This window comes from Sus scrofa, chromosome 1 (genome assembly GCF_000003025.6).
Source record: "Sus scrofa isolate TJ Tabasco breed Duroc chromosome 1, Sscrofa11.1, whole genome shotgun sequence".
Classification (NCBI taxonomy): Eukaryota; Metazoa; Chordata; class Mammalia; order Artiodactyla; family Suidae; genus Sus; species Sus scrofa.
The window spans coordinates 247,131,159-247,150,227 of record NC_010443.5 but is presented as its reverse complement, the minus strand read 5'-3'; the positions used below and the strand labels follow the sequence as shown (position 1 = coordinate 247,150,227).

The following is a 19,069-nucleotide window of genomic DNA, read 5'->3' as shown; positions in this document are numbered from 1 at the left end:
AAGGCCAAGGATTAAACCCACAACCTCATGGTTCCTGGTCGGATTCGTTAACCACTGAGCCATGATGGGAACTCCCAAAAGTACTCTGCATTGCATACAAAATATCAAAAGGAATATTAGACTTTGAGGAATGACTGAAGAGTATAATATAATAAATATATGAATAAATATAAAATACTTTTAATTTCAATTTCTGTAGAATACATACAACTGTTCACAGCAAAAAAAAAGTATTATATTGTCTTGTGAGATTTGTGGGCAGGTATAATACATATAATAATTATGTATGTATTTATATGTAGGTATAATACATATAATAACTTAAAGTATGGTAAGATGGAGAGTATATGGACCTACACATTACAATATTTCTTCTTTTATTATTTAATATTATATAGACTGTGAAAAGTTAATGGATAGAGCAAATTTAAAATGAACAGGAAGATAACTTTAAACCAATAAGTATACTAAAATGGAAATTAAAATATTTAAAAAATTTTAAAAAGTCAGGATAAGGGGGTGAGGGGTGAGAGAGGTTAAAACGCACACACATAAACACAAAGAATAAAATGGTAGGCCATTTTCTAAACCCAATCATCATCAATAAATATGTTAAATATTAATTGGTTAAACACTCCATTTAAAAAGCACAAATCATCAAAATGAGCTAAAAACTCAAGACCAATGAAATACTATCTATTAAAGACACATCTTAAATATAAATAAAAGTTTAAAAATAAATGGACCTAAAAAGACACACCATATAAAGAGCAAGCACAGTAAGGATGAAATGGTTGTAATAATATCAGATAAAATAGATCTCAAAATATTGAAGACCATTTCCTAATAATAAAAGGGTCAATTCATCAGAAAGTACAGCCACCATAAATGGGCATGTGTCTAATAACAGAACCTTAAAATACATGAGTAAAAAATTGACAGCCCTCTTTTCAGCAAATAAGGGAAAAGCTAGACAAAAGCCAGTAAATACATAGAATAGAATAACTGGACATATTATTCATTTCTACCTAGTTTGTATTTATAGAACTTTATATCCAAAACTGCATAATACATATTATTCTCAAGTGCACATGGTAAATTCACTAAGATAAACCATATGTTAGACTATAATGCAGGTTTCAGTGATTTCAAAGAATTAAAGTCATACAATGTATGAACTTCTAGTACTAAAAGATTAAATTAGAAATCAGTAACAATGACATAGCTAGGATAATCACAAACATTTGGAAACTTGATGACAGTCTTCTCAATAATCTAAGGGTCAGAAGAAATCACAGAAGAATTAGAAACTATTTTAAACTGAAGGATAATGAAAGTATAAGATATAAATATTTGTGAGATACAGTTGAAATAGTGCTTAGAGGAAAAAATACAGTTTTTAGTGCTTATATCAAACAAGAAAAGCGAAGACCAGCAATTAATGATCTTGAGAATCTAGAAAAAGGAGAGCAAAGTAAACCCAAAGCAGATAGAAAAAGAAAATAAAATTAAGAGCAAAAAACAATAAAATAGAAAGCAAACAATAAGTAGAATAATAGAGCCAAGAGCTTGTTGAATCAGCAGCATCTTGGGAGCCACTGGGGCACAGGTTCGATCCCCAGCCTGACACAGTAGGTTGAAGATCCAGCGTTGCTAAAGCTACAGTTGAGATCACAACTGCAGCTCAGATATGATCTTTGGCCCAGGAACTCTATATGCCACAGGGTGGCCAAAAAAGAAAAAAAAAAGTTAACAACTTAAATGAGATAAATATATTCTTGAAAGCTAGCAAAGTATAATCAAGGAGAAACAGATTACATGATAGCTGTTAAAGAAATGCAATTCCTTGTTAAAAATTCTTCCTATAAAGAAAAACTCTAGACCCAGATGTCTCTAGCGGTGAATTCTGCCAAACTTAAAGAAGAAAAAAATACGAATTCCATAAAAGCTGCTCCAGAAAATAGGAGATAAGTGACATTATCCTGATGCTAAAACATAATGAAATATCACAATGAAAGAAAACTACAAGTCCATACCTTCCATGAACATAGATTTTAAAAATCTTGACAAATTTTAAGTGAATCAAACCCAGCAATATATCAAAAAAATAATACATCATGACCAAGTGAGGTTTATGCCAGTAATGCAAAGTTACTTTAACATTTAAAGAGAAACCAATGCAATTTACCATATTAACAGAACAAAAGAGGAAAAAACCAAATGCAGAAAAAAAAAATCACTTGATAAAATTCCACACCCATTCATGATAAAAATTCTCAAAGAAAAACTATGAATTGAAGGAAACCTCTTCCACGTGGTAATGGACACCTAGGGAAAAACTTACAGCTATCATACTTATTGATGAAATAATGAATGCTTTCCCCTTAAGATCAGGAAGAAGGCAAGGATATCTGCTCTAACACTAGTGATGCTAGCAGTTGCAATAAATTATGAAAAATTTAAAGTTGTAAAGCTCAGAGAAAAAAAAGAAGGAAAACTATCTCTATTTGCAGATGACATGGTTATTTATGGAGAAAATCCCCAGGAAGACACAAAACAACTACTAGAACTAATGAGTGAACATAGCAAGATCTCAGAATATAAATTTAAATTTCTAAAAATCAGATTATAATCAAAATTAATTGAATTTTTACATACTAACAGCAAATAACAGTAACACAATTTTTAAACTTAATTTCTAATAGCACCAAAAAAATGAAAATATCCTTAGGAATACATTTAATGAAATCTATTAAGATTCCTATACTGAAAAGTATAGAATACTATTAAGATAAATTAAACATATAAATAAATGAGATATATGATATTCATGGATTAGAATACAGTTATATAATTATAACTAATAATTATATAATTATAATTAAGATGTCTCTCTCCAAATTTATCTGTTTTCAACATAATGCCGATAAAAATTCCAACAGAACTTTTTAATAGAAAAGTATAAGTATGTCAGGTCTTTCTGCATTATTTCTCTCAATTCTTGCCCCCACACAACAAAGATTTGGAGATGCAGGAAGTCTGGCATTTTACAAGTTTATTAAAGGGAAAGTACATTTTCAGAGAGAGAGAGAGCTCACATACAAAGTTAAAAGAGGGCCCGACTCACTCTACAATCATTTTTATGTCTCATGCTATGGATCTTATTTGCATGGGGAACAGGTTACACAGAAGCAGGGTGAGAAATGACTGACAGACATTTCTTCTCTATAGTAAGGAATGAGCAGCCCAGGCTGTTCAAGGCGGGGAAAGGGGCATTAAAATGAGACATGGGAGTTCCCGTCGTGGCGAAGTGGTTAACGAATCCGACTAGGAACCATGAGGTTGCGGGTTCGGTCCCTGCCCTTGCTCAGTGGGTTAACGATCCGGCGTTGCCATGAGCTGTGGTGTAGGTTGCAGACACGGCTCGGATCCTGCGTTGCTGTGGCTCTGGTGTAGGCCGGTGGCTACAGCTCCGATTCGACCCCTAGCCTGGGAACCTCCATATGCTGTGGGAGCAGCCCAAGAAATAGCAACAACAACAACAACAACAACAAAAAAAAAGACAAAAGATAAAATGAGACATGGCCAGAGGCTTTTGGGTTTAATCTCCTTGAAGGGGACTTAAAGCCTATAACAAGTTGATTATAAAATAATTGAAATATATATGATGAAAATGACAAAGAACAAAGTTGGCATACTTACCCTGACTTCAAGACTTACTCTAAAGACAGACATATAGATCAGTTCGTACAGAATAGGGAATCAAGAACAAGGCTCTTAGAGTTCCCATTATGGCTCAGCAGAAACAAATCTGACTAGTATCCATGAGGATGCAGGTTTGATCCCTAGCCTCACTCAGTGGGTAAAGGATCCAGAGTTGCCATGAGCTGTGGTATAGGTCGCAAATGCAGCTTGGATCCGGTGTTGTTGTGGCTGTGGCACAGGCCAGCAGCTGTAGCTCCAATTTGATCCCTAGCCTGGGAACTTCCATATGCCAAGGGTGCAGCCCTGAAAAGACAAAAAAAAAAGCTCTTATACATATGGTCAATTAGCTTTCAACAAAGATGCTGAGGTAACTAAATGAATAAAGAAAATCTTTTCAACTAGATATGCCTATGTGGGGAAATGAACATTGAGCCTTACCTTACACATAAAAAAAATATATATAAGAATTGTCCATATACTTAAATGTGATGCAAACAAATGAAAAACAAAGACGAAAATCTCTGCAACCCTGGGGTAAGAAACAGTTTCTTCAAATACAGAAACCATACTAACTATTAAAAGAAATTTGTACATTGGATCTCATCAAAATTTAAAATATTTGCTCACTAATGGCTTTAAGAATATGAAAAGATAAGCCACATGATGAGATAAAATATTCACAATCTGACAAAGGACTAGTATTTGAAATGCATCAAGAACTATAACAATGCAATAAGAAAAAGGAAATGACAAAATTAAATTGTAGACAAAAGACTTAAATAGACACTTCACAAAAGAATATAAACAATTACACATATAGGGGGAAATGCTCAAATCCCAAGTAATCAGGGAAATCCAAATTAAAAACACTAAGTACCAACCAGCTTCTGGAGGCAGTAATGACGAGATGAAAGGGGTGGGAGCAGTGCTCAGTTAACATGGCAGTGAGGGCCCCCTGAGTGATTCTGTAGTCTGATTTTGACAAGATTCTGGCCATGTCATCTCTAGGGCCAGTTCCCAGTGCACACCCCCCATCTGAGCAATTCCATAAACTACGCAATATCTTTTCAATAAATTCCTGTCTATTTAAATCATCAAAATCAATTCTTCTATATAACTAAGCACACTGACTGACTCAAACAACTGCTTTCTGAAAATTATTTCTATAGAAGATTTAAAAAAGGCAGAAAGCATCCATCTTGGTTTTCAATTAGACTAAGAAATTAAGGACACCAATCAAGCAAATTAAAGTCAAAAATCTCAGGTGTCAGATGCAATTTAAAAAAAAAAACAGGTGAATGAAATCCAGGCAGGGACATAAAAATAAGTTGGCTGAGATGAGAAGGAAACTAAAAATGAAGTAACAGAACTAAAATTTCCATTAGAAGCAGAAAATACAATGGTACACACTGTAGAAAATCAAATTCATGGCTTAAAAACAAATTTGAAAAGTCTTTCAGGAAATACAAAGGAAAGAAGAGAAGAGAAAATATAAAATAAAAATATATGAAGCACTTTTTTCAATCATCATTTTGCCTTATTAATTCCTTCCTAGCCCTTATTGCAATCTACGATGACTTGTCTTTCATCCTCTGTCTCTGCCCACCAGTCAACTCCTTGAGGGCACTGTCTGTGTTTTCACAGTTGTGTTCTTAGCACCGAACACAATGCCTGGCCTGCAGGTGTACTCAGTGAATGTTTATTCAATAAGTAAATTAACAGATTTATTTTTTCTCATTATTTATTTATCAACAAAACACTTACAGCACTAAATGTCTGGCATAGTTCTAAGTGCTATACAAATAACACCATATAATTCTAAGACCAACTTCCTGGAGTCTATTTTTATCACCAGTTTATAGATTGAGAAATGAAAATACAGATTCATGAAATAACTAACCCAAGGTCATCCAGCTGGTAAATAATACAATCAGGGCTTAAGGCAAGGCATTCTGATTCCAGTCTACATAATCTTCAGCACTGTACTTTCAACCCAATATAATTAATACATATGATCCTTTTCAGCAACTTTATCTGTGACCTCTGGTTGTTTTCAGAAAACTGGAGAGACCATAAATGACTCATGTTATTTGGTACAGACTAATAATTTTAGCTACTTTTAAAAATGTATTTCAAGCTCATAGCAGGAGCAGCCAGGAACCCAGGCTTCTGCTGGGGAAGGCTTGGTGCTCCATGTCAGGGCCTGGGAGAGGGACTGTCTTACAGCAAGATACACAGAATTGGGGGATCCCAGGTCCCAGACGGTGGGGGAAAAGTCTGGATAAGAATTCCCTTATGAAGTTTGCTCACTACTTTTTTTCCTGCCTTACAACTCCAATCACTTCCACATTGCAATTAGAATTGCTTTCTAAAACCCAAATCTGGAGATGGGATTAAGATGGTGGAATAAAAGGACTGGAGTGCAACTTCTCTCCTGAAAACAACAAAATTCACAACTAAAGGCTGAGCAATCTTCACCCAAATGGACCAGAAATTTTCAAAAAGATACCCTACTCCAGAAGATAAAGAGGAGGCCACATCAAGAGGTAAGAGGGGCAATTATTCAATATAAGCAATCCCATACCTCCTGGGCGGGAAGCCCCACAGACTGGAAACTAATTGGTTCACAGAGACTCACCTACAGGAGTGAGAGTTCTGAACCCCACATCAAACTCCAACATGTGGGGACCTGGCACTGGGAGAAAGAGCCCCTGGAGCATCTGGCATTGAAGGCCATGGGGCTTGTGCACAGGAGGTCCGCAGGACTGGAGAAAACACAGACCCCATTCTTAAAAGGTGCACACGCACTTTCACGGGCACAGGGTCCCAGGGCAGAGCGAGGTCTCCATAGGAATCTGGGTCAAACCTGACTACAGTTCTTAGAGGACGTCCTGGGAAAACAGGGGGGAATGTGGCTTGTTGTGAGGAAAGGACATTGAAAACAAAGCTCTTGGGAATATTCCACAGCTGCCTTTCTCTGGAGGTGGCAATTTTGGGAAACTCTGGCCCCACGCATCAGTCAGTGCTGAGAACCCCAGAGCAAACAACAATCCAGGTGGGATCACAGTCCCACCCCTCAGTAAACAGGCTACCTAAAGACCCCTCAGGCACACGGCCACCTCTAATCCCATCGAGAGACTAAGCCCCACCCACCAGAGGGATTAGAATCAGCTCCAACTACCAGTGGGCAAGCATGAGTCCCTCCCATCAGGAAGCCTACAGCAAACCCCTGTACCAACTTCAGCAATAAGGGGGGCAGACACCAGAAGTAAGAGAGGCTACAACCCTATTATCTTAAAAAAAAGTCACCACACCAAAAACCTACAAAATTTATAAGACAGAGAACTATAACTCAGATGAGGGAGAAAGGAAAAACCCCAGAAAATCAGCTGAGCAATGAGATACTCAGCCTCCAGGAAAAAGATGTTAGATTGTTGATGCTGAAGATGATGCAAGACTTTGGAAATATACTGGAGACAAAGATGGATAACGTACAGGAACACTGAGAAAAGAGATACAAGATATAAAACTTAAACAGGAAGAGATACAAAATACAATAACTGAAATAAAAAATTCACTAGAAGCAGCTAACAGCAGAATATAGGAGGCAGAAAAACGAGTAAGTGAAGTGGAGGACAGATGAGTGGAAACTATGGATGCAGAACAGAAAAAAGAAAAAAGATTGAAAATAAATGAAGAGAGTCTCAGAGAACTCTGGGACAATGTTAAACACACCAACATCCATATTATACGGGTGCCAGAAGGAGAAGAGAGAGAGAAGGGGACAGAAAAAATATTCCAAGACATAATAGCCGAAAACTTCCCTAACATGGGAAAGGAACCACTCACTCAAATCCAGGAAGCACAACGAGTACCACATAAAATAAACCCAAGGAGGAATACACCAAGACACATATTAATCAAACTGACCAAAATTAAAGACAAAGAGAAAATCTTGAAAGTAGCTAGGGAAAAGAAACAAATCACACAAGGGAACCCCAATAAAGTTATTAGCATATTTTTCAGCAGAAACTCTGTGGCTAGAAGGGAGTGGTATGATATACTTAATGTGAGGAAAGGAAAAAACCTCCAATCAAGATTACTTTACCCAGAAGGCTCTCATTCACATTTGAAGGAGAAATCAAAACTTCACACATAAGCAAAAGCTGAGAGAATTCAGCAACACTAAACCAGCCTTACAACAAATACTAAAGGAACTTCTCTAGGCAGAAAAGACAAGACGGCAACAGGGAACAAAAATACACAAATGACAAGGCTCACCAGTAAAGGTATATATACAGTAAAGATACAAAATCATCCATGCACAATTATACTACCAAATTCAGAAAGCATGAGAAGAGGTGGGTACAAATGGAGGACACTGGAGATGAACTTGCAATTAAGAGAACAACAACTTAAAACAATCTCATATACATATAGAATCGTATATCAAAACTTCAGAATACCTGCAAACCAAAAATCTACAACTGATACACAAACAAAGAAAAATCAACTCAAATACAACACTAAAGATAGCTATCAAACCAGAAGAGGAGAGAACAAGAGAAGGGAAGAAAAAAGCAGCAAAAACAAACCCAAAGCAATTAATAAAATGGCAATAAAACATACATATCAATAATTGCCTTAAATGTTAATGGGCTAAACACCCCAGCCAAAAGACATAGACTGGCTGAATGGATACAAAAACAAGATCCATATATATGCTATCTTCAAGAGACCCATTTCACTTCTATGGACACACACAAATTCAAAGTGAGAGGATGGAAGAAAATAGTCCATGCCAATGGGAATCAAAAGAAAGACAGAGTAGCAATACTCATAACAGACAAAATAGACTTTAAAATGAAGACTATTCTAAGGGACAAGAAAGGTCACTACATAATGACCAAAGGAACAATCCAAGAAGAAGATAGAACAATTTTAAACATCTACGCACCCAACATAGGTTCACTGCAATAGATAAGGCAACTGCTAACAACCTTAAAGGACAAATCAACAATAACACAATTATAGTGGGGGACTTTAACACCTCACTTACAGCAATGGACAGATCATCCAGACAGAAAATCAATAAGGAAACACAGGCCCTGAATGAAGCATTAGACCAGATGGACTTCATAGAAATTTATAGGACATTCCATCCAAAAGCAACAGAATACACATTCTTCTCAAGTGCACATGGAACATTCTCTAAGATTGAGCACATCCTGCACTACAAATCCAACCTTGGTAACTTTCAGAAAATTGAAATCATATCAAGCATCTTCTCCAGCCACAACGCTGTATGATTGGAAATCAACAACAAGAAAAAAAACTGCAAAAAACACAAACACGTGGAAACTAAACAACATGCTACCAAACAAAAACCAATGGATCACTGAAGAAATCAAGAGGAAATTAAAAATACCTAGAGGCAAATGACAACAAAGATATGACACTCCAAAACCTATGAGTGCAGCAAAAGCTGTTCTAAGAGGAAAGTTTATACCAATACAAACCCTCCTCAGGAAACAAGAAAAACCTCTACTAAACAAGCTAACTTTACATCTAAAGCAGCTCGAGAGAGAAGATCAGACAAGACCTAAAGTTAGTAGAAGGAAAGAAATCATAAAGATCAGAGCTGAAATCAATGAAATAGAAACAAAGAAAACCACTGAAAAGATCTATGAAACAGAAAGCTGGTTCTTGGAAAAGATCAACAAAATTGATAAACCCTTAGCCAGACTTATCAAGAAAAAAAAGAGAGAAGACAAATCAATAAAATTAGAAATGAAAAAAGAGAAGTAACAATGGACATCACAGAAATACAAACGATCATAAGAGACTACCATAGGCAACTACATGCCAATAAAATGGAAAACCTAGAAGAAATGGACAAATTCTTAGAAAAGTACAATCTTCCAAGACTAAACCAAGATGAAATAGAAAAGATGAAACGACTGATCACAAGCACTGAAATTGAAACTGTGATTAAAAAACTTCCAACAAACAAAAGTCCAGGACCAGATGGCTTCACAGGTGAATTCTATCAAACATTTAGAGAAGAGCTCCTTCTGAAACTATTTCCAAAAATGGCAGAGGAAGGGATATTTCCAAACTCATTCTATGAGGCCACCATCACCCTGATACCAAAACAAGACAAAGATACCCTAAAAAAGAAAACTATAGGCCAATTTCACTGATGAACATCGATGCAAAAATCCTCAACAAAATACTAGCAAACCACATCCAACAATACATTAAAAGGATTGTACATCATGATCAAGTGGGATTTATCCCAGGGATGCAAGGGTTCTTCAATATCGCAAATCCATCAGTGTGATACACCACATTAATAAACTGAAGAATAAACACCATATGATCCTCTCAATAGATGCAGAAAAAGTCTTTGACAAAATCCAACACCCATTCCCGATAAAAACCCTTCAGAAAGTGGGCATAGAGGGAACCTACCTCAACATGATAAAGGCCATATATGACAAACCCACAGCGAACATCATTCTCAATGGTGAAAAGCTGAAAGAATTCCCGCTGAGATCAGGAACAAGACAAGGATATCTGCTTTTGCCACTACTCTTCAACATAGTTCTGGAAGTCCTAGCCACAGCAATCAGAGAAGTAAAAGAAATGAAAGTTATCCAAATTGGAAAGGAAGAAGTAAAACTATCACTATTTCAGATGACATGATACTATACCTAGAGAATCCTAAAGATCTACCAGAAAACTGTTAGAGCTCATCCATGAATTTGGCAAAGGCACAGGATACAAAGTTAGTATACAGAAATCGATGGCATTTCTATACACTAACAATGAAAAATCAGAAAGAGAAATTAGGGAAGCAATTCCGTTTACCATTGCATCCAAAAGAATAAAATACCTAGGAGTAAACCTACCTAAAGAAACAAAAGACCTGTACTCTGAAAACTATAAGATACTGATGAAAGAAATCAAAGATGACACAAACAATGGAAAGACATACCATGCTCGTGGATTGGAAGAGTCAATATTACCAAAATGACTATACTACCCAAGGCAATCTATAGATTCAATGCAATCCCTCTCAAATTACCAAGGACATTTTTCACAGAACTCAAACAAAATAGTTTAAAGTGTGTTTGGAAGCACAAAAGACCCAAAATAGCCAAAGATATCCTGAAAAAGAAAAATGGAGCTGGAGGAATCAGGCTCCCAGACTTCAGACTACACTACAAAGCAACAATCATCAAAACCATATGATACTGGCACAAAGACAGAAATAGAGATCAGTGGAACAGGAGAGAAAGCCCAGAATTAAACCCACACACCTACAGCAAACTCATCTATGACAAAAGAGGCAATAATATACAATGGAGAAAGGACAGTTTGTTCAAGAAGTGGTGCTGGTAAAACTGGACAGCCACATGGAAATGAATGACATTAGAACACTCCCTAACACCAGACACAAAAATAAACTCCAAATGGATTCAAGACCTAGATATAAGACTAGATACTATCAAACTTTTAGAGGAAAACAAAGCCAAACACTCTCCAACATAAATGACAGCAACACCTTCTCAGATCCACCTCTTAGAGTAATGACAATAAAAACAAAAATAAACAAATGGGACCTAATTAAACTTAAAAGTTTCTGCCTAGCAAAGGAAATTCTAAACAAAACGAAAAGACAACCCACAGAATGGGAGAAAATCTTTGCAAGTGAATCAACTGACAAGGGATTAACCTCTAAAATTCATAAACAATTTCTGCAGCTCCATACCAAAAAAACAAAAAACCACATCAAAAAATAGGCAGAAGATCTAAACAGACAGTTCTCCAAAGAAGACATACGGATGGCCGAAAAAACACATGAAAAGACATTCAACATCACTCATCGTTAGAGAAATGCAAATCAAAACCACTATGAGGTTCCACCTTTCACCAGCCAGAATGGCCATCATCCAAAAGTCTAAAAACAATAAGTGCTAGAGAGGGTGTGGAAAAAAGGAACCCTATTACACTGTTGGTGGGATTGTAAATTGGTGCAACCACTGTGAAAAACAGTGTGGAGATTCCTCAGAAAACTAAAAATAGAACCACCATTTGATCCAGCAATCCCACTCCTGGGCATCTATCCAGAGAAAACCATGACTCACAAAGACACATGTACTCCAATGTTCATTGCAGCATTATTTGCAATAGCCAAGACATGAAAACAACCTAAATGTCCATTGACAGAGGAGTGGATCAAGAAGAGGTGGTACATATACACAATGGATAATTACTCAGCCATTAAAAGGAACAAAATACCAGCATTTTTAGCAACATGGATGGACATAGAAATTATCATACTAAGTGAAGTCAGCCACACAGTGAGACACCAACATCAAATGCTTTCACTGACATGTGGAATCTGAAAAAAGGACAGGCTGAACTTCTTTGCGGAACAGATGCTGATTCACAGACATTGAAAAATTTATGGTCTCCAGAGGAGATAGTTTGTGGGGTGGGGGTATGTGCTTGGGTTATGGGATGGAAATCCTGTGAAGTTGGATTGTTGTGATCATTATACAACTACAGATGTGATAAATTCATTTGAGTAATAAAAAAAGGAAAAAAAATTTAAAAATAAAAATGTATTAATACTTACATTTTCATTATTTCATTTGCTATATTTGTGGGGGGGGGTCTGTGTGAGCATGGCTTTGTTTACTTGGTAGATTTTAGTAAACTTATTTTATTTATTTATTTATTTATTTATTTTTGTCTTTTTAGGGCCACACCTGCAGCATAAGGAACTTCCCAGTCTAGGGGTTAAATCAGAGCTACAGCCGCTGGCCTACACCACAACCACAGCAATGCCCGATCCGAGCCACCTCTTTGACCTACACCACAGCTCATGGCAGCTCAGGATCCCTAACCCACTGATCCAGGCCAGGGATCAAACCTGCGTCCTCGTGGATACTGGTCAGATTTGTTTTCACTGAACCATGGCGGGAACTCTCTAATGAACTTTTATTTTAGAACAGCTTTGGATTTAGAGAAAAATTGTGAAGATATGCCACACACTACTAATGTGGAAAATCTGATACAACTGGCTTAATACTGATACATTATTATTAAATAAATTTCAGATTTTAGTCCCATTTCCTTAGTTTTATCTAACAGCCCTTTCCTATTCTAGGATCCCATCCAGGACACCTCCTTACATTTAGTCATCAGGCCACCTTAAGTTCCCTTTGGCAATGAGAGTTCCTTGGGCTTTCCTTGTTTTTGATGACTTTGACAGTATTGAGAAGTACTGGTCAGGTGTTTTGCAATATGTCTTTCTATTGGGATTTGCTTGATGAATGATTATACTGGTTTTATGGGTTTCAACTAACAAATGTGTTTTTAATGATTACACTCAAGATTGACAAAGGTGCAGTAAGAGAAGCATTCTCATATATTGTGAGAGTAAAAATTGCTACAACTTTCCTAGAAAAAAAATGTTAATAACATGATGATCTTTAATACAACCATGTGATTTCAGGTCTAAGATTCCTAAAACACTATTAGAGATAAGGTTAAGGACGAGCCATCTTTCTGATCTCCATGTAAGAGGAATTAGATGAATAAATCTAAGACACATAACCAGGGGAAAAAAAATCTTGGGAAGAAATTCTTCAAAAGTATTTTCCTATGATGAACACATATTACTTTTATGATCAAAGTAGATAATATGACTTTTTTTAAAAAAGAAAATCACATACATGTGTTTTAGCTCTGATGACCCTCTGTAGGCCAGTGGTGCTAAGGTCACTTCCTGCCATCTCCCACATTCCAACTATGGCAACCCTCTGCCACAGGTAGTTCAGGGATCTGGACTTAATCTCTCTCCAGGACATGCAGGCCAGGGGTCTTTCTACCAGAGTTTCTATCTAATAGTTGACATTAAGACTGTCTTCTTTCTCCATCTGTGACCAGGCTCATGGAAACCTTGTATTGTCATATCTCTGGTTCTTCCTTCATCCTCAGCTGGATCAAGCCCAAGGTCCTCATGCTGACAATTCTGACAATTTTGAAGCTAAGAATATCATTTGCCTTAGGTTAGGGATATATCTTTTTACTAGAACCTATTACATGCCCAATTTTCTCAGAAAGGTGACAGCAAAAGGGTGAACATCATCTGGTTTGAAATGAATTAAGAAGCAATGCCCCTATCTATCTACCTATCTATCTATCTATCTATCTATCTATCTATCTATCTATCTATCCCACCTAGCATAATTTTTCCTTTAATGCAAAACTGGAAAAAATAATCCCTGGGATTGTTGGCATTTGATACCACATTGTACACAGAAAAACATGTATGTTTATAGTAGGAAGAATGGCTTCTTTGCCTGATTTGCTTAGCTAGCCAAGCTTCTGCTTTCTTAGTGTCCACAATTCTCCCGATATTTGGTCAACCAATGCTGCCCCAATCTCAGATTCCACTACTTTCCTTAGGGTTGTTTATGTCTGTCTGTTGAGTTGTCTTAAGACCACATCATATCTAATTCATCTTGTTTTCACCTTTTGCTCCTGTGTTCACTGTGTTGAATTAAATTTTTAAAATAAATTGTCCCATACAATCAGACTAATTTTTTCACCATTGCCCTGAACATGCCTCACTCACGACCACCCCTGCCCCTGTCTTCACACCATTTCCCAGGCCCAGCCTAGCTCTTTGACCTTCACTTCACATTCACATCTTTGCCAGCTCTTCAGGTTCGAGATAATTCTGTGTCCTTCCATGAATTTTCCCTCCTAATTTTGCTAGTCCCTTCTTCGATTTACTAAGGTTCTATTCATATATGGTTACACACTATCGTACAGTGTCCCCTATTAATATCAAGTCTGAGTCTCAGTCAGCATCAATTAGTTGAAAGTCCTCAAATTTTATAAAAGAGACCTAGAGCTGCAAACCAATGTTGCTGTTACCATCTAAGTCAAGGGATTTATGCTCTTTGAGCCTCTGTTTACCATCTGAAAAATGGGGAGAATAGCTCAAAGGAACTGTGCAAAGATGAAAAGAAATAATACATATTTTTAAAAGACAAAATAAAAATGACCTTTTGTTATTGTTACCATTATTTGATCCTTTCTCCCCCAAAGGGTTCATGGTTTCCTGATACCATGACACACCTCTGCATCTTCCCAGGCATTTCACCCAATAATTTCCCACACAGCACACTGACTTGGAAGTCAGAAGACGTGCCTTATTTACTATATGACCTTGAACATCTCACTTGACCTTTCTGTGTTTCCCTGCCTGATAAATAAGAATCATAGTACCATAATCTCCTCTACTTATGTTGCACCATTGTTAGAAACAACAGATAGATGATGAGGTATAGGACTTTGTAATTTATAAAGCACCTTCAACCTGTAAAATGTGACTGTTAGCCTTCATTATCATCAAATATATACAATATATATGTAATGACTTGGATTACTTTTAGCCTCTTTGCAAATTTTGCTTAGTACAGTTTACCACCCCCTAAGTCTTCCCATGAGAAGAAAAAAAAAAAAGAAAAAGCAGCTCTCTCCCTGAGCTACACTCACACCAACTCTGACCTATCATATCCAACATTAGATGTTAGCTTTTACTCTCTTATGGGTGCCATGGTTCATACTTCTCTGTGCCTTGGCTACTAGGAGCCCAGATCCAGACATGAACACCTCTAGCAACTATACAGAGCATCTAGGCATGCATTCCTACACTAACTGTGCTCCTGGCTTCTTCTCTTTCCACAATTTTAATTTTCCTTGTACTTTCCATTTTCTCTTTTACCTTGTTACACAAAAGCCACCCCCAAGTTCCTTTTGAGGTGAAAAAGAACAAAATTCTGCAATCAAAGCTCCATTGAGTCACTAAAGACAATGCCCTGTTTTCTTCTTGCAGGTCAGCTATGATTCCATGGCAACAGTGAAAATCTCTGTGGTCATTTAACAGCTCAATGCCAACAGGAATGGCTGTGAAGACTATTCACAAAAATTAACACAACAGTTTTCTTCCCTGTGTGAATGCAACTTTGTAATGTGACTTTGCAGCAATTCACATCAAAAGGTGGAAGCTACTTCCCTACTCCTTGAATCTGGGTGGATTTTCTGACTTGTTTGAGTGAATAAAATGCAATAGAAGTAAAGTTATGACAGTTTCAAAATTTGAGAGAAATTGCGAAGCTCCCCATCTCTCTTGGAATCCCATCCAGCCATCAAGTGAATGAGCTCAGTTATCAATTGGATAAGGAAAGACAACTGCTCTCATCCCTCACCCCCCAAAAACAGAGCCATCTAGTGAGCAGGAAGTTAATGCAAGACTAAAGCCATCCAATATCAGAAGAACCACTCAGCTGAGCCTAGCCCGAGCTGCTAATCCACAGAATCATAATCTCAACACGTGTTTGATGTTTTAAATCACAATATTTTAGGAAAGTTTGTAAGCAGTAAAAGCCAACTAAAACAGTGGCTGAGAATATTCACAAAGCTGGAAAGTAATAATTCATCCAAAGGAAAATAATCATGTGAGGGTTGTGAATACTATAAAGACATGGAACATAATCAGAATCTTTTTAGGACGATTAGCAAATTTGAGATTGGAGGACTAGAGGTTTATTAACACATTCTTTTTTTTTTTTTTTTTGAGCAAGTTACTTAACCCATCTGACCTTTAATGTCCTAACCTTTAAAATGGGTTTAGGGGAGTTCCCATTGTGGCTCAGTGGTTAATGAATCCAACTAGGAACCATGAGGTTGCAGGTTCGATCCCTGGCCTTGCCCAGTGGGTTAAGGATCCGACATAGCTGTGAGCTGTGGTGTAGATCACAGACACGGCTCAGATCCTGCGTTGCTGTGGCTCTGGTGTACATAGGCCGGCAGCTACAACTCTGATTAGACCCCTGGCCTGGGAACCTCCATATTCCACGGGTGCAGCCCTAGAAAAGGCAAAAAGACGAAAAAAAATGGGTTTAGTAAAACCTACCTCATAGCGTTGGTCAGTATGTAAATCACAAAGCACAGTACTGATACATATGACCTTGATAAACAGCAGCTAGTTGGACAAATGTTTGACTTTGCTGTTCAAACATATATTTTTCTGCTAGAGTCCTACTAACAGCTTATTATTGAGAATTCTTGAATTTACTACTATTCTAATGAGTCCCTGTTTTTGAGAGTACCTAGAAGTCAGGGATCTTGTCTCTTTTACTCTACGTAAGCCACAGAACTAAAAAAGCAAAGAATGAAAAAAATAATAGAATATACCTTAGTAAAACTCTAATCTTAAAACTATTAATTTTCAAAACCATAAAGAACAAAGCTCCTCATATTGCAAATGATGAAAATGAGGTTCAGTGAATATGTGGAAACTCTAGGCATGAACCCAGGCCGTCTTCTCTAAGTCACCTTCTCTTGCCACAATTCAGAACATTACCGTCTTCACCACAGGAACCCTTAGAAATATTTGACCATGGCGATAGCAATATATATATATGCATACATGTACACACAGACATACCTCCTAGAGGAAACCTTCCGAAGTCATTTGTCATTTCTCATCCATTCTTTTGGCCAGAAATCCAGATTAGCTTTTGTCACTGCCATATCATCAGGCCAGCTTCACTCAAGACCCACTTATTGTCTGCAAATGTTGCTATAATTAAATCCAAGTGGCCGCTGTGAGTTATCATCACGTACCCTCTCCAGCCATTAGTCAGATTTCTAGGGCTGCAGTGCTTTCTAAAAGAGGTCACTCACTCTTCTCTTTCCCCCTGGCTAACCCAGGAGGTTTTCGTTTCCTTTTCTTGGGCAAGGAACTTTTAAGCCAAACTCATTTTCGGGCAATGGGCCAAGCTTCCCATTTATCCCAGTGACCTTACAGCAGCCAGAAGGTCTCTCACCAGCATTGCTGCTGGGGGGTGTGGAGTGTTGGGGAGGGGATGAGGGGGAGTGAAGGGGAGAGCTCTGATAGCAGAGGACTAGGGGCTGTTTCTAATAGAGAGCAGAACTGCCCTCATCATCACCATAATCCATGGACATCAGAATCAGAAACCCCTCATGTTTATGCAGCACAATATTGTACTTCAGCTCTCTGAACACTTCCAACAATCCTTCCAACTAGAGTAAAGAAAACTGTAGAATCTTCAAGCTGGATGGAATCATCAGAATCTCCTGGTCCTTACAAGTGAAGAATATGAGACCCCATCAGGGAACGTCACCAGCCCACAGCCATTTAGTGGGTGAATAACACAACACATCCAGACTCAGGTCTCGTTCCCATCCAAATCTCAGTTCAGGAAGCATCTCACTCTTTGTTCCCAGGATCCCAGGAGACTAATAAGCAACCGTAAGGGAATGTATCTTGAGGCTGTTCCTCTAAGAAACCGCATCACCACCATTTCTAATCAACATGACTCACCTGGAGTTGACCTTCCTTCCCAGTTCCAAGGAAAAGCACATGGCCCAGTAATTTAGAACACACACACCCTCCTCCTGGCCATAATGATTCATTCAGGGATAATTATGACCTGAATAAGGCTAAGGAGAATCACCCCCAGGATTTTTGCTAGAGATTTTAGAAAAGAATTTACTCTGCATTCTCTGGCATTATAAATTGTAAGGACTATAAAAACCTTGAGCTGCTAGAGGTCACTTTGCCACTAGTTAAAGGGGAAAAAAAAAAAAAAAAAAACTTCCTTAGAGTACATCCAACACAGAAACATTATATGAGCACCTGGATTCAACTATGTCTGAAGACCTAGACTTTTATTTACATGTGTCAATAAATTTTATCTTTTTTTAGCAATAGTTTGAGTTGTGTCGTCATTTTTATCCAAGTAAATCCTAATACACCAACTTTTCTCAATTACTTTCAATTGTGAATGAAACTTTAAGCCTCTTTCAGTGCAACACAGCTTGTAATATGATGATTGACAATAGGAGCACCCCTTCCCTATCCACTTACACACCTATACCCAGTGGACTCTCTAAATGGAGTTGCTCTCTGAGTCACCCACAGTACTAATGACATTAATCAATGATTACCAGGCACTACTTTTAGCATTATCTCTGACTATACTGCCATTAAATTCTTCAAAATTCCCATCAGGAAAAAAATATACATAAATTAAACAGGTGGGCTTTGAGAACTCTGATTTACCTAGTATAAAATGGCCCCAGTGTGAGCAAATAGACATTCAGTCCACCGTCTCACTGCCTTGGAACACACCCACCTCCCAGCCAAAGGGTAGTATTAATGATATGCTTTCAGACAGGACAGCCATTTCAAACAAAGCCTGCTAAAAAGTCATGACAGCATTTTTAACTCACTATAAAGAGGTGTTCT

The 19,069-nt window shown here is 37.5% G+C and overlaps 1 long non-coding RNA gene across 8 annotated transcripts in view; it reads right to left on the bottom strand.

The window, feature by feature from the left end:
• The window catches only part of LOC110256021, a 533,154-nt gene extending 515,637 nt beyond the window's left edge, over positions 1-17,517 (bottom strand). For all 8 annotated transcript variants that reach the window (XR_002337158.1, XR_002337157.1, XR_002337161.1 and 5 more), the window contains exon 1: positions 17,243-17,517. This is a non-coding gene — a long non-coding RNA (uncharacterized LOC110256021). The remainder of the gene's footprint in view (positions 1-17,242) is intronic.